Source organism: Microtus oregoni, unplaced genomic scaffold (assembly GCF_018167655.1).
Source record: "Microtus oregoni isolate MIOR12 unplaced genomic scaffold, Mior012 000081F_ref0000091, whole genome shotgun sequence".
NCBI classification, from domain to species: Eukaryota; Metazoa; Chordata; class Mammalia; order Rodentia; family Cricetidae; genus Microtus; species Microtus oregoni.
The window spans coordinates 5,977,230-5,992,548 of NW_024544541.1; the positions used below are offsets into that span (position 1 = coordinate 5,977,230).

Here is a 15,319-nt window from a genome sequence, read left to right on the forward strand (position 1 = left end):
TCTGAGAGAGGATGCTGGATCGTTACCTATAATTCTGGGGATCCTAGAGAATCTAGCTAACGTGATTGGGCTGGTTAGTTTTAACTGTCAAATTGACACAGCCCACAGTCACCTAGAGGGAGTCTTACTGGGGGAACTGGCCATTTAGATCAGGTTGATCTGTGGCATGTCTGTGGGGCTTGTCTTCTTAAATGTTAATTCATATAGGAAGACCTGGCCCACTCTAGGAGACACCATTCCCTAGGTGGGGGCCCTGAACTGAATATGAATGAAGAAAGCTAGCTGAATGCAAGCAAGCAAGGGTGTGTTCTCTCTTTGCTCTTGTCTATGAATATGAAGCAACTTGCTGCCTTGATGTTCCAGAAATGATGAACTGTAAGCCAAATTAACCCTTCCTCCCTGTGCTATCTCGGTCAGTGTAGCTGTCTCAGAAACAGAACTCCAGCTAGAGCAGGGGTCCAGGTACTAAGCAAAAACAAAGTAGAGAATGCAAGCCTGAGCTCTTTCTAAAGTTCTAGATCATCTCGAAAGGAAACCCAATCTGGTCTACTATCCTGCTCCCATCCCAAGAAAGATCCTGCATTGTCAGCTCAGTGCCACTGGGTGGCGCCAACTTGACAACCCTCCTCCTTTGTCTACATTCTGGAATGGGAAGTCAGTTACCAGATGCAGAGGGACCACCAGTTACGGGGCACAGGGGTAGATCGGACAATCTGTGACTAAGCTGAAGAAAAGTCAAAGACTTGGAAAATATTCTATGTACCTGCATATTATGAATCCAGTAATGAGTTGCCTTCATTTAAGAAGGAAATAGTTCATCTAGTTTAGTTCCCATGCTCTTTACAAGTGGGAAAACCAAGATTGCACCATGAGCTATAAGATGCCAAGAAAGACGAGGAATTTGCCTGTCTTTAACTCAATTGCGGCCAACTGGTTTTCTCCCTTGCTAGTTTCTCTTCCTCCCAAACAAAGAAAATTTATAATAGGAACACTTTCCTGGCACACGATGCATCTGCGGTTAACACTGTTTATCTGTTTTACAAAAATCTGTTTGCGAACTCCTCGGAACATTTCTGGGACATAGAATTCTCTAGATAGAGACATTATTGAGGTGTTACCCTCCGAATTTAAAAAAGTCTGTATATTACATATTTCATACCCACGTAACATATTTTATACAGAAATATGGTCATGTTGGGGGAAAATAAAAAGAGGAACAGATGTAAAGAATTCATCCTCCTGTTGGCTCTCGGGCCATTCATTTTAAGGCAGACAGTCTCTCATAGTTCATATTTTCTTGGAATTATATTTTTTCACAGAAAATAGGCACACCCTAGTGCTCTGAAGGTCTTCTCATGAATTCTGTCTTTAAATCATATTTGGATTCAAGAAAAGACTCAGGTGCTTGACAAATGCTAACCTCGGTTTTCTAAGTTCCTTTCTCTGGGGAGCCTGATATCAGCCTGGCAGGCAGGCTGATAATTCACACCTCTCCAGGGAGTGTCAGACCATGCTGGGTACAGAAGGGTCTCCTGGATTTACCAACCTGCTCCAGCTGGCTGTGCCAACACAGCGCTGTGTGGAGACAGCGCCATGCAAGGCCAACTGGACTCCCCTCACGTTGACCATATTGTCTACAGAGTCTTCCAAGAGAATGAAAACACTGTTTATACTTTCCAGAGATGCAGCCACTGGCTTTCTGTGGCTGCTTGCATGCTTGAAGAACTGACTTTTCAAGCTTTTTTTTTGGTTAATTAAATTGGTTTTTAGACAATTTTGCACGTGTACACAATGCATATTTTTCCAGTTTGATGGCTGCCACTGTGGTAAAACACTCTGGCACAAATCACCTTAGGAGAAGAAAGGGTCAGGTTACCATTCCATATCATAGTCTGTCGTTGAGGGACGTCAATGCATGTATTTAAGACAGGAACTTGAAGGCAGGCCTGTTTGATTCTACACAGCCTTCCCTCTAGCCAAGGAACTCACTTCACAGCTAAAATACAGCAGGAACCTAGGGACCATAGCTTGACGTGCTTACACGCTAACTTATACTCAGTTTGAGTTCTTATAAGACTCAGAGCCACCTGCCTCGGGATAGTACCGCCCACAGTGGGCATGGCCCTCCGCATCAATTAACAACAACACAGTCCCTCACAGACCTGCTCACAGGTTAATCTGATGCAGTTGAGACTCGCTGCAGATAGTTCTGGATGGTGTTGAAGGCAACCAGGACACGTACTGACCACTCTCATTCCCACTTCCGTGTTATCAACAGCGACCTCTCCCCAGGCTTAATTCATTGATATGTGAATCGGTTCCCACAACTGGTGGTTTCTCATGATGGATGGGCATTTCTAGAACTCTCCGAGAAAGCAAAATAAAACCAGCCAGAGAAAGATCAAAGTGGCGAATTCAGAGGAAAGGTCAGCCATTGCCCTCAGCTGTGAACCCGCCAGGGTCCAGTCGAGGTTTCCAAACCTGTGACCACACACGCCCTGGTTAAAATCCTAGGATCACAAAAACAAGCCGAACTAAATGAATGGATGTGGGAAAAGGGAAGAAGATGAAAGAGAAGGGTGTGTGTGTGTGTGAGGGAGATTGGAGAGGGTGGGGGAGGGGAAGCAGACCATATTATGCTGGGGATAAAATGGTCAAGGAACAAGTGTAACCAATAAAATAATCCAAACAACCCGAGCTTTCTTCAGCTTCGAGCGGAGTAAAATCTCCAGGGCAAATGGCGAAGTTGTCTCGCATCCAGCAACAGAGTGAACCAGCTCTGGTGTGCTCAGCGCACCGTGCGAAGCCAGGCCGGGTGTGATGGGAGAGTCTTAACAGTGTTCCTAGCTGTAGTTTGAGCTTACCGTTGTAGCTTGCTTACGAGGTATGGTCGCTTCACCCTTTGTTGTTTGCAGAGGAAAAACACACATGGATTAGAAAGATTAAAGATCACATCTTGTTCTGGGGAAAGGGGACTTCAAAGTTGGACTCGACTTCATCAGTGTGGCAGGTCCTTATGTCCTTACACAGGTGGTTGGAATTCGCATCTCTGCCAACTAAAGGTTTGACTTCTTCTAGAATGTTCTGTACCCATGACGGATTTCCCTGCGAGATTACAGCTTTGGCATGGAGAGAGACGGGAACCTGGAGGTTTCAGGCTTGTCTGCTGTTCTCCTCGGTAGCCCCAACTTTCCAGTTGTGGCACAATGAAAACATGAGGTCTTCATTGTGTGTGGTTATGTGACAGACTCATTTTATATTAGGGTCACCAAAGACAGTACCCAAAAGGTTTGAGGAAGTGGCATTGTGGAGCCTGAGACCGGTCATTTCATTCTGGGGGCCTCTATTTTCCCATCTGTAAAATGGGGGTCAGGATCGTTTCCTCTTCATTACTCCTTCTCTGACAATCAATGAGGAAATATTTGAGGTATTTAGCAAGGTGTCAACTACACAGTAGGTGCTTAGTGAGAAAGAAAGGCCGTTGTGGCAGTGCTTTTCCGTTAGTGAGGAAGGTGTACTATTCCAATGACACCCGAAATGGTGGGTAGTGTTGGACCTCTTGCTTTTTTTCTCTCTGTGTCTACACACACACTAAAAGTGCCTTCAATATCAAGAAACATTAACTAATTCAAGAGCTGAATGTCTGTAATCCCAGTGCTGGGAAAGCTGAGGCAGTAGGATGGTACATTTAAGGCCTATTTGGACTACACAGTTTGTTCCCCGCTCCCCCCAAAAAGAAATGATAATTAAGGATAATGTAGGGATTTTGTAATCAAAGTTATTTGAAACTTATAAAATGAATTATTTTTTGATTTTCAATTTATTATCTTTTGGTTGTGACTGTACCCCAACCATAAATCAAAATAAAACCTTTTTTCTTTAAATTGGTTTTTGTTAGGTGTTTTTGTCACAGCAATGAGAAAATTAGAAAACCTGAGGATTTGCTGTGCCATTGTCCTCTTGGGATCAGGCAAGAGGAGGCAGCAGGGAAGGTTTCCTGCGAGTTTCTCCTAGCGTGGCTGCGGGGCTTGGCGGTTCAGTGCTCCTCTGTGGGATGCCAGGTTGATCTGCCCATCAAAGGCAATCTGGGAGGGAGGGGGATTATTGATTAAAATCAGTTTGAGGAAATAAAAAGCAACCGGAGTCTGAGCCCCAATTCTTTCATGATTCATCATCTAAAGCCTTCATTTGACCCATCTGGAAGATCAAGAATTTAATCTCCAGGTGACAAGGGGCCAATCTCGACTCAAGACAGACTTTACTGCCTTTTTATCACTACTGGGTGTGCTGGTAGATACTTCTCCCTTGCTCATTGCAAAAGCTCCCCATGCTCTTGTAAAGTCCAAACAAATTGCCCTGATCAGTCTTCCAAAGTGACACGGGGACCCAGGCAGGATCCTTTTGCCTTGTGACCTTGCACTTTTGGATACTCAGTCCAAGGCTGTCTTTTGAAAGAACAGGTCTGCAGGACCATTTGTGAGGCAAAGGCCAGGTCACCAGGTTATAGATTGGAGGTGGACGCATGTGTCCATCAGAGAAGGGCATGAGCATACAACAGTTGAATTAAATTCCTCAAAATGTTGGGGGATCGTGTTCTCATGCATCAGGATCTGGCTTCCTGTCACAGTTGTGGGGTGTTCCCTTTCTGTTTTCTAGGTCCTGGCAAGATCCTGCCCCACCTTATAATAGATTCTTAGGGATTCTAGAGCTGAAGTCTTGAGCCTTCACTGGGTGCCACTGGGGTCCCTTCCATGTTGACGACCCTCAAGACAGTGAGAATAGAACTATCATATGACCCAGATGTGTCTCTCCTGGGCACCTTCTCAAAGGGCTCTGGGTCCACATGGCACAGAGATTCTAGTATGTCCATATCTATTGTAGCACCATTCCCAATAGCAGAATAATCAACCGAGCCTAGGCATCCATCAGCGGTGGAGAAAATGTGGTCCAAACACGATGGGATGTTCTTACGCTCCAACGTAGAATGAGTTTATGTCATTTTCAGGTAAACTGGTACAGTGAAGCACAACATAGTTGTTAAAACAAGTCTGACTCAGAAAAATAAATATATTTATTTCATTTGCACTTCCTAGAGTTTATACACATATATAAAATCATACACATACATAGGTCACCAACTGAGGCTGGTGGGATGGCTCAGAAGAGCACCCACTGGTCTTATAGATGACCCGAGTCTTTTTCCCAGTACCCATATCAGGTGTCTCAGAATCATCTGTAACTCCACCACTGGGAGACCTGATGCCCTCTTCTTGCCTCTGTGGGCACAGTACTCAAGAGTGAAAACCATCATACACATCTACATACAATTAAAATAAAAATTCAATCTTTTAAAATATAAATGAAAATAGACAATGGACTACATTGGGAACGAATGGGAATAATGGCATGGCAGGGAGAGGGAGAAGGGTGACCAGGGGGTGATGTCATCAAAATATATGAAAATATCGTGGGAAATCCATAACTATCTATAATAAATATATGCTGATAAAATGTTAAAAGAGGGGCTGGAGAGATGGCTTATCTGTTAAGAGATTTTGCCCTTCTTATAGAGGACTTGGGTTTGGTGCCCAGCATCCATGAGGCAGCTCACTACCATCTGTAACTCAAGTGCCAGGGATCCGACTCCTGAAAACTGTCCTCTGATCTCTCTTTGCACCTATAGAGAGGGGACCTCTATTGTTTCGGCTGCCCTGCATACTCCCAACTATTTTGCCTGTGAGCCTCCAGGTGACTCTTCTATCTTTAACTCCCATTTTCCATTGCGGTGTTAGTATTCCAGACCTGTTCCGTTACATCCAGCCTTGTGTGGGTTCTGGGGTTAGAACTCAGGCCATCGGGCTTGTACAGCAAGCAGTTTACCCACTGAGACATCCTGGCGTCTAAGGCTCCAGTTCAGCCCAGACTCTGTTGGAATCCTGTGTGGGGAGAGGAATGGGGGCCTCCCACATGGTCCCTTGAGTATTCCCACAACATAGATTAAAAGCCCAAGTGACCCTAATGTGAAGGAATGACCTTCCTCTTTCTCCTCTTCCCTCTGTCCCCTCCAGCTAATCTCTCCCTGGCCCAGGCTTTGCCACTTGTGACTTCCTCCTGGGAAGGGAGATTGTCTTCTTCAGGAGGTAGCCAAGGCTATGAAATCTATTTCTGTCATTGGACCCCAAAAGTGCTGGCTCACTCTGGCTCAGGCTTAGCTTGCCCTCTTACACAGCCTGGAGCCATCTGCCAAGGGAATGCGGCCACCCACAGTGGCTCGGCTAAGACAATACAATCCTTCACAGACGTGTTTACAGACCAGCCCGATAGAGTTAATAACTCAACTGAGACAGTTTCATCCACATGAGTCTAGACTGTGTCCAGTTCACAGACAGCACCTAACATCAACTAACCTCTGGGGCAACACGTCTTAACACAGGGCTTCTTAAGCTTCTACCCCTCATGACCCCCCCCTTTTTCTTGCCTGATAATTTTAACATAACCCCAAATATATTAATACATAAAGTAAATGTTCAAATCATGAATAAATTTATTTTAAAAGAACTCATTGCAAAACATATAATTTTATCATTTATTTAAAGATGAGGGTAAATCTGCACACTATTGATGAATGGGCTGTTAAGCTCCTCCCTCTGGATGCTCCGGATTTGTTCTTCCGAAAGAGAAAGCGGGTGGTGGAAAGACTGCACACTGGGCCTGTTGGAAGACTTGGGAGCTATTCCCCACTGCCCACTGCCCGCCAGAGCGATTCCCAGGAACACGACCCTCAGCAGCCCCGGGTGAGCCAGGAGCCGACAGCTCCCTGGAAAAGGAATTAGAAGGAGCTCTGACCTTTGACTTTTAATCACTTCTTCCTCCCATAAAACCATCTCAGGACTTCCCTGCTCTTTGGCCTCTTGTTTTTAACCCATCTAGAAAGCTCGTTCTGCAGAGAGTTCTCTCCGAAGATCTTTAATTTAGTGACGCCCTTTGAATACCGCTGGAGGAGGCCGGATAAATCATCCCCGAATGTGCCAGAGCCGATTATTAGGGAACAAACTGGTGCCATCGATAGAGGAAAACAATTTGAGCAGACGGGCCGCCTGACAAACATTTATCAAGTGGCAACTGTCTACGAGTACCCCGGGATAGACAGAAAGGTGAAAGACCCACAGGGGGCTTTGGAGCGTCACGTGATCAGCTGAGAGGCCAGGACGACAGGAGGTTGTGGGTGAGGGGAATAGCAATAAGAACATTAATCATGGGGCCGGGGGATTGTGGATGGGAATCAGACCACGAAGCGGGCAAGCTCTGGACCCTGACCCTGGGGTAGACGTGCCCTTAAGTGGCTCTTTGCTGCTCATAAAATCAGATACAAAACCGCTAAGTTTGTGACCTGCCCTCTTTAAATCAGAGCTCACGGTTTAAATCTATACAAATTCTCCCTTTAGCAGGCTCCATTTTTTAAATCATATTTTTTACAGCATTCCCAAGTGATCAATCACACACTATACAATAAAGTCATGTGAAGTCTCTATCTACTGCGTATGTCCACTGGGTTTTGCAGCAGTTACCACACAGTTAGTTCATCTGATACTTTTAGACTCTTGGGGGTGGGACGGGGAGAGAAAATGAGAAAAGGCATAAGAAAGCAGGCGAGCGGGAACCTTGACCTGGGGCTTGCCTTAAAGGGGCTTCAGGCAGGGGAACATGAGATGCCAGGGTAGAGCAGAGGGCAGGAAAGGCCTGTTGGGTGCCCTCTGCAGATGGGAGTAACTAATTACATTCCCAGATTGCCGCCCCCCCCCCCCCGTGTGTGTGTGTGTGTGTGTGTGTGTGTGTGTAGTCTCAGGTGCTCTTCCTCAGGGGCTGTCAATCTTAGTTTTGATTTTGTTTTTTGAGACAATATCTCACTATTTTAAACCAGCCTGGCCTCAAACTCTTAGCCATCCGCCTGGCCCTGCTTCACAAGTGCTGAGGTTAAAGACATGCACCACTATGTTTTTTGAGACAGGGTCTCTTTTTGGGCTGGAGCTGACTAGTTGGGCTAGTTTGGCTGGGTAATGTGTTCCAGGGATCCTTTCTCTCTGTCTTCCATCTCTGGGTACCACACTGGCTGTTTACATGGATGCTGGAGACAGAACTCAGGCACTAATGTTTGCAAAGCAAGCACTTCACAGCTGAGCTATCTTGCTGTATGTAGACAGAGACCGTTTTCTTTTCCCAGCCACCGAGACATGAATAATCACACAGAAACCAAGCCAGTGGCTTAGGCATATTCATAACTAGCTCTTACATCTTAAATTAACCCATTTCAATAATCTATGTATCTCCTTGAGGCGGTAGTGTTACCTCATTTTCTACATGTCTTGTTTCCTTGGTGGCTGGCTAGTGACTCCTTGACTCTGCCTACCCTTTCTCTCTATCTCTATTCTGATTTCCCACCTGGTTTTACTCTGCTAACCCATTGTCCAAAACAGCTTTATTCATCAACCAATTAAAGTAACACATATACAGAAGGACACCCCACATCACCTGCACTGCCTCCTGGGGTCTCCTCTCAGTCCAGTTTCAAGCCATAACTGACTTGACTTGGAGATGTGGACTGGTCTGAGTGGGTTAAATTCAGAACTCAACATCAGTAAACTCAACCCTCACACACTAAGCCTGTACCCAACAAACAAGCGACAGCCCACTTCAGAGGGGAACAGTTAGCTAAGCTAAATTTACTTCGTCTTCATCACCAGGGCCACACAAGCCATGAGAGGCCAGACATGGTTCTAGATGCTTCCTCTTCACAAATAGCCCAGCTGGCCCAAGGAGAGCAGCAACCAAACACAGCAGCCCCTACTTCATCCCGAACTGACAGCTCGGCTGGGGTACTGCCATCCTGATGGGAAAGCTCTGGACCCCTCCAGCTACCTCAGATTCCTGCTATTATCCATAGAATGTTTGTGCTTCTGAGCCAGCAGCGCACACATGGCTCTTTCATTTGCTGCCCCGGGCAGGGGGACAATGCACAATCAAATCTGACCGCTGGCTTTTAAACGGTGCTTGAGCTCTTGATGTTGTGGCTTCCAGGTGTACCCAGGTAGCTGAGAATAGCAGGGCCCTGCTTTTCATTGTGCATGGGAACTTGACTAAGGTCCAGGGAAAGGACTCAGTACATAATGAGTTTTCTGGGCAAGCATGAGGATTCATTCTGCAAGCTGCTCCATAGGTCTAACCCGCCTACCTGTGGGAGAGGGGGAGTGAGAGGAAAAGACAAGAGAATCCCCAAAAGTTCCTGGGCCAGATTGCCTGGCTCGTGGAGTGGCAAACTAGAACGATTTTGTCCTGGTTAGTTTTCCTTGCCGGCTTGGCATAGCCTAGACTCATCATAGGAGAGCCTCAATTGAAGAATAGCCAAATCAGATTGGCCAGAGGGCATTTCTGTGGAAAGATTATCTAGATTGTTTGGTGGAAGAACTCAGTCCACAGTGAGTGATACCATCTATAAGCAGATGGTCCTGTGTAAACAGAGACTAAGCTTTCATTTCTGGGCTGGCCAGATCCCAATAATCAAATAGAAACTATAATAATTACAACACTGTTTGGCCAATGGCTCAGGCATATTCCTAGCTAGCTCTTACATCTTAAATTAACTCATTCCTATTAATATATGTATGGCCACAAGACTGTGACTTACTGGTAATGTTGTGGCATCTTTCTCCTCCAGCAGCTACATGGCGACTCTTTGACTCCGCCTACTCTTTCTTTTTGAATTTCCCACCTGGCTTTACTTTGCTAAGTCATTGGCTAAAATAGCTTGATTCATCAACCAATAAAAACAACACATATACAGAAAGACATCCCACTTCAGTCCTGGGCTGTATTAAAAAGCTACCTAAGTCATGCGCCTGTGAGTGAGGCAGTAAGCTGTGTCTCTGTAGTTTTTACATCAGGCTCCTGCTTCCATGTCCTGCCCAAACTTCCTTCAATGGTGGATTGTGACCCGGGAGTGTAAGCCAGATACACCTTTTCATCCTTAAGTTGCGTTTGGTCATGTATTTAATCACAACAAACCTTCCCTTAAACAAGTGGAAGGTGAGGACCAACACCTTCCGTTGTCATCTGACCTAGGCTTTTGTCCCAGCCTCCTCTTCCACCAGGTGACTTTGCTTGTCTTCTTTTGTATACATGTATGTCTGTGAATATGTGTGTGAGTGCTTGTGCATATGTGTGGACATGTTGCTGGAGGGCAGAGGACAACCTCCATGGTAGTTCCTGGGGGATCGTCTACCTTCTTTTTTGAGACAAGGTCTCTTACTGGCCTGAAACTTCTCAACTACACTTGGCTGGCTGGCCCGTGAGCCCCCGTGTCTGCTTGCCTCCATCTACCCAGCTCTGGGATTTCAAGCATGCACCACCATGCTCTTCTCCAAGCCACACATTGCTCAATTCCTGCCAGCAGGGTCAGGATTTATTGAGGTTTAACTGCAAGACCCTCTCCACAGGTTCATGTGTTCAAATCCTTGGTCCCCAGGTGGTGGCTCTGCTTTATGAGGTTGAGAAACCTTTAGAAGGCGGAGCCTAGTCAGAGGAAGTGAGGCTTTGGGGTGGGTCTGGAGATTTTATAGACTAGATTCACTTCCTGTCTCTTCTTGGCTTCCTGACTTTAGGTGCAATGTGGCCAGTCAGTTAGCAGACAAACTGTGATCCACAAGGCCTCCCTTCCTTAAGTCCCCTTTGGCAGGTATTTCTGTCACAATAGTGACACACAGGCCTCATACACATGGCTCTTCCCATTTTACAGGTGAATGCAGAGGCTCATTCAGAGCAGGGCTGATTGAGACCTCAGTGGAGAGGGCTGTGCGCAGAGCAAAGGAGTCACGTGGCCTCAGAGAGCCAATTGGGATCCTGACACATGTTAGAACACAGCACCTGTTTTTCATAACACCTATCTTAAAAGCAAAAAAAAAAAAACAATTCCACTTTCTAAAAAAGTCTGCCGATATTAACTCTTTATTGCCCATCTCCTCCTCCCTTCAGCATTTGCAAGGTGTGCCAGTCACCTTCCCTGTAGAAACCAAATGGAGCATCTAACACACAGCAGCTGCAGGGCAAACACAAATCTGTTTGCACAAACCATGCACCAGTTCAGACCCTCCCCCGCCTCGCTACATAAAATCTCCTTGGCAAGATGCTTTCCAGGAAGTATGGGCTTCATCCACATTTTGCTGTGGCCGGAAGTCTCCAGTTCTCTCTGAAGCCGTGTTACATTCCCGTGTTTCAAGTGCAGTTATACAAAACAGAGGCTGAAATAAATCCAAAGCGTGTTATCTGTCCAAGCAAGATGAACTAAGCAGAGCTCATCAGCTCCCAAAAATGCTGTGAAATGGGTCAGTGATGCAAAGAGGAAAACTGGGCCAACAAGATGGCTCAGTTTGCTGCCAATGTTGATGACCGGAGTTCAAGTCCCAGGATCCCCATGGTGGAAGGCGAGAACTGATTCCTGTGAGCTGTCCCCTCACCTCCACGCACACACCATGGCAAGTACACCTTTCTCCCAACATTAAATAAGGAAATTTACTATTTTTTAAAAAATCTGAATGAAGAATTAGAATGAAATTGGAGTTGCTTGAGGTGTGTGTGTGTGTGTGTGTGTGTGTGTGCGCGCGTGCATGTGTGTATGTGAGCGTGTACATGTGTGCATGTGACTGAGAAGGTCAGAGGTCAATATTGGGGTCTTCCATGGCCATATCTCATATAACACACAATTTGGGATTCAGTGATTTGGATGGGCCAGCCGGCCAGGGAGCCTCAGGAATCTGCCTGTCTGCTTATTCCCCAGTGTTGGGGTTACAGAAGCACACACCTGTGCCTAGCCTTTATACAGGCACTGGGCGTCCACACTCAGGTCCCGTGCTTACACAGGAAGTTTATCAGTCACTGGGCCATCTTCCCAGCTGTGTTAGGGCTCTATTGCTGTAGCAGAAAACCTCAAGAAGGCTTTGGAGGAAGGAAAAAGATTTATTGAGCTTACAGTTTGGGAGGTTCAAAGGCCAAGATCAGGGGACCCATTGATTTGGCCTTTTGTGAGGGTGGCAGGTGGGAACACTTTCTGGTGGCTGCATGAAAGTGGTCATTTCTCCCATTGGAGGAGTGAAAGAGGGAGGGAGGGGAGAGGAGGACAGAGGGAGAGAGGTTAAGAGATGAAGGAAAGAGGGGAGAGAGGAGAAGGAGGAGGAGGTGGGACCCCAAGACTAAGTTCCCTAATCCCCTTCAGCAACCTTGTCCCAGTGGCCTAAGGACCTCCCACTGAGCTATGCCTTCTTTTGTGGGCTCATGCGTGCATGCATGCAGAGGGCAGAGGTCCATGTCGAGTTTCTGTCACTTTCCACGTTATTTTTGAGACAGGCTTCCACTGACCTAAAGCTCATCAATTCAGCGGGACTCACCAGTGGGCCCTGGGGAGTTCTCCCTCCGGCCTCCACATCTCCAGTGTTAGAGACATCCTAGGTGCCTGCGGCTGCACTTGGCTTTTTGAAAACATGAAGGCAGTGGCTGGGGAAACTGGAAATGGCATCGGGTCCAAGTTCAAGTTGGTCTGTGGCAGGCAGCCACCTGCTCTAGTAAACAGACAGAGCCAGCGGCTGCCGGTGCATTTTCCTCCTGGGCACGCGCTACCCAGACATGGCAGACTTTGTGTTGCAGCTTTCCCTCACCTCATCCCGCCCTAGTTTGCAGACTGAGTGCCCTGAAAAGGCCCATATGGAAGGAGGTGTCCCCTAGGGTGGCACTACTCTGGTGCCCCATGTCCCTTCAGAAGCCAGGTCCCAGGGGTGAGGATACAGCTCAGCCGGTGATGTGTTTTCTGTAGAGGGACATGGGTATCTGTCTTTTGTTTCTTTGCTCTGAGCTTTCTATAAAAATGATGTCCTCTTCTTTATGCCCTCCCCTCTTGCTCTCCACACAGCCCTTCGATCAGCTCACACGCGGCTGAGCCCCAGGCTTCCAGCCAGGCTCTGTCCTTTACCCTAGGCAGAAGGTCAATTTCCTCTCCTTTTTTCCAGTCTTAGAGAGAAGGGGATCACAGAGCGATTTATTACCACATCGACATGTAAATTATGCCTGGGCATTTAGAGCATAAAAGCAGCACACTCAGTGGGCTTAACATAACCCTTCAATCTTGTTCCTTTTCTCCTGCACACAGTAGCCATCCTGAAGACACTGGGAGGGAGAGGCACACAAAAGTATTGGCACCCAGTTACCCGCCCAGAACTGTGCACTTCACAGTTAGCGAGGGAGACGGGCCTCTTGCCAAGTGTCCTTACCACAGCAGAAACAAACAAGCAAACAAATGATGACATAATGTCCCTGCGCTACGAAACAGCCCAACTGAAGCTGTTGCTAGGGGCAACCTTATTTATCTGGATGTAAATTTAAGTTAGACTTGAGCTCGCTTGAGCACTAAAGGAAAAGGGTTTCTAATCTCACTCTAGGGAGAATGAGAGAGAGCATGTAACAGTGTGTGTTTCAGACCACCTGGGAGGCAGAGCCCCGTGTCATCGTCATCTTACAGGAAGGCCGGTGGGGTTTCTCACCCACAGTCACTGTCCCTAAAGCTGCCCTGGATGTCCCAGAAAAGCCATATCTTCTGGTTATGGATCTAGTCCAAAGTAGACCTATGAAACAGCCTCCCAGCTCAGAATCCTGGATCCGTGTTCTGTGATAAAAGGACAGAAATAACAATTCAGGGCCAGCAAGATGGCTGGGCCAGTGACTGTGATCGCTGCCAAGACTCATGGCCTAAGTTTTATCCCTGGGTCCCATGTGTAAATAGATTCCAACAAATTGTCCTCTGACCCCCACATGTATACCTTAGCATGCACACACACATACACACACTGGAGAAAATGCAATAAAGCATTGTTAAAATTTGAAAAGAAACAGCAGTTCCTAAAGCATCTCCACACTGTCCCTGCCCAGGTAGAAGTCACCCTCTAAGCTATCCTTCCTCAGGTCGGTGGACACTTGGCTACCTCAGCCTCAGGACCCTGTCTCTTCCTATCCCCTTCACATGGGACAGCTTTACCTCCTATCTCTGAGCACCCAGGTTCTGCTTCAAATCTGAATCTTGTTCAAATGCCCGAGAAACCAGTTCTAGACACAGTCTAAAGGCCTGGTTCCGTGGGGCCTCTCCAGGCCATTTTTCTCTACTTTGCATGTCAAGTCCTGCCTTTGTTTAGTGATTCAGTCATTCTGGAAGTGTGTGTCCAGCCTTCCTAGGCGCCAGTGTTGTTCTGGCTTCTGAGACTATAGCAGGGAAAAAACCAAACAGCAGAAACTTTTGTTGTCAGGAGCTGCCATAGGTGGTGGGCCAACAAAGTAAACCCATTCCATGAACCACACAGATGGCAGTAGGGGTTTGGGGGAGGAGGGAAGAGAACATTGGGGTGGAGTGTTCATGGAAGGATACAGGAAGGTCTCTATATGGGGTTATGTGTGGCTGTTCTCTGAAAGGTTCATCTGGATGCTGAACCAAGAATTGGCTATAGGAATCCCTGGGAGAAGAACATATACTCAGGCAAAAGAGGGTATGGAAAAAGACTGTCTGATTATGCGTGCACACACAGTTGTGCAAAAGAACACATCTATATTCCTACATTTCTGATCAGTTTCTCCTATCCTTACTTCTTGTAATGCCACTCACATTTTTCCATTCTGATTGAGAGTAATATCATCCATCCCATCGATGTGTTCATATTATCCCTCTGCATGGCTGTGCCACCAAGAGGTGGATCGGTAAGTGTAGAATGGGCACCACGCTCTAGGAAGTGTCAGGGAGGGATCCATAACGTGTGTCACCACCCAGGTTGGATGTGTAACTGTGATTCTTTATATATAGATTCCGAGAGAGAGAGAGAGAGAGAGAGAGAGAGAGAGAGAGAGAGAGAGAGAGGGAGGGGATAGGTGAGTGTAATATGTATGTGTGCACACATGGAGGTCAACATTAAGCATCTTCCTCAATTGCTCTCTATCTTATTATTTATTTATTGTCTGTTTATTTTTTTAATGTGTATGAATGTTTGTCTGCATGCATGTCTGTGTACTGTGTGCTTGCCTGGTGCCTGAAAAGGCCAGGAAAAGATTTTGATGCCCTGGAGCTGGAGTTACAGAAGTTTATGAGCAATGAGGTGGATGCTAGGAATCGAACCTGAGTCTTCTGAAAGAGTAGCCAGTGCTCTTAGCTGCCCAGCCCTCTCTCCAACCCCTCCATCTTGTTTTTCGAGACAGGCTCTCTCACTGAACCTGGAGCTCAAAGATTAAGCTAGGCTGCCCG

At 46.7% G+C, this 15,319-nt stretch overlaps 1 protein-coding gene across 1 annotated transcript in view; it reads left to right on the top strand.

The window, feature by feature from the left end:
* The window catches only part of LOC121441773, a 641,711-nt gene that overhangs the window by 254,609 nt on the left and 371,783 nt on the right, over nucleotides 1–15,319 (top strand). The window lies entirely within an intron of this gene.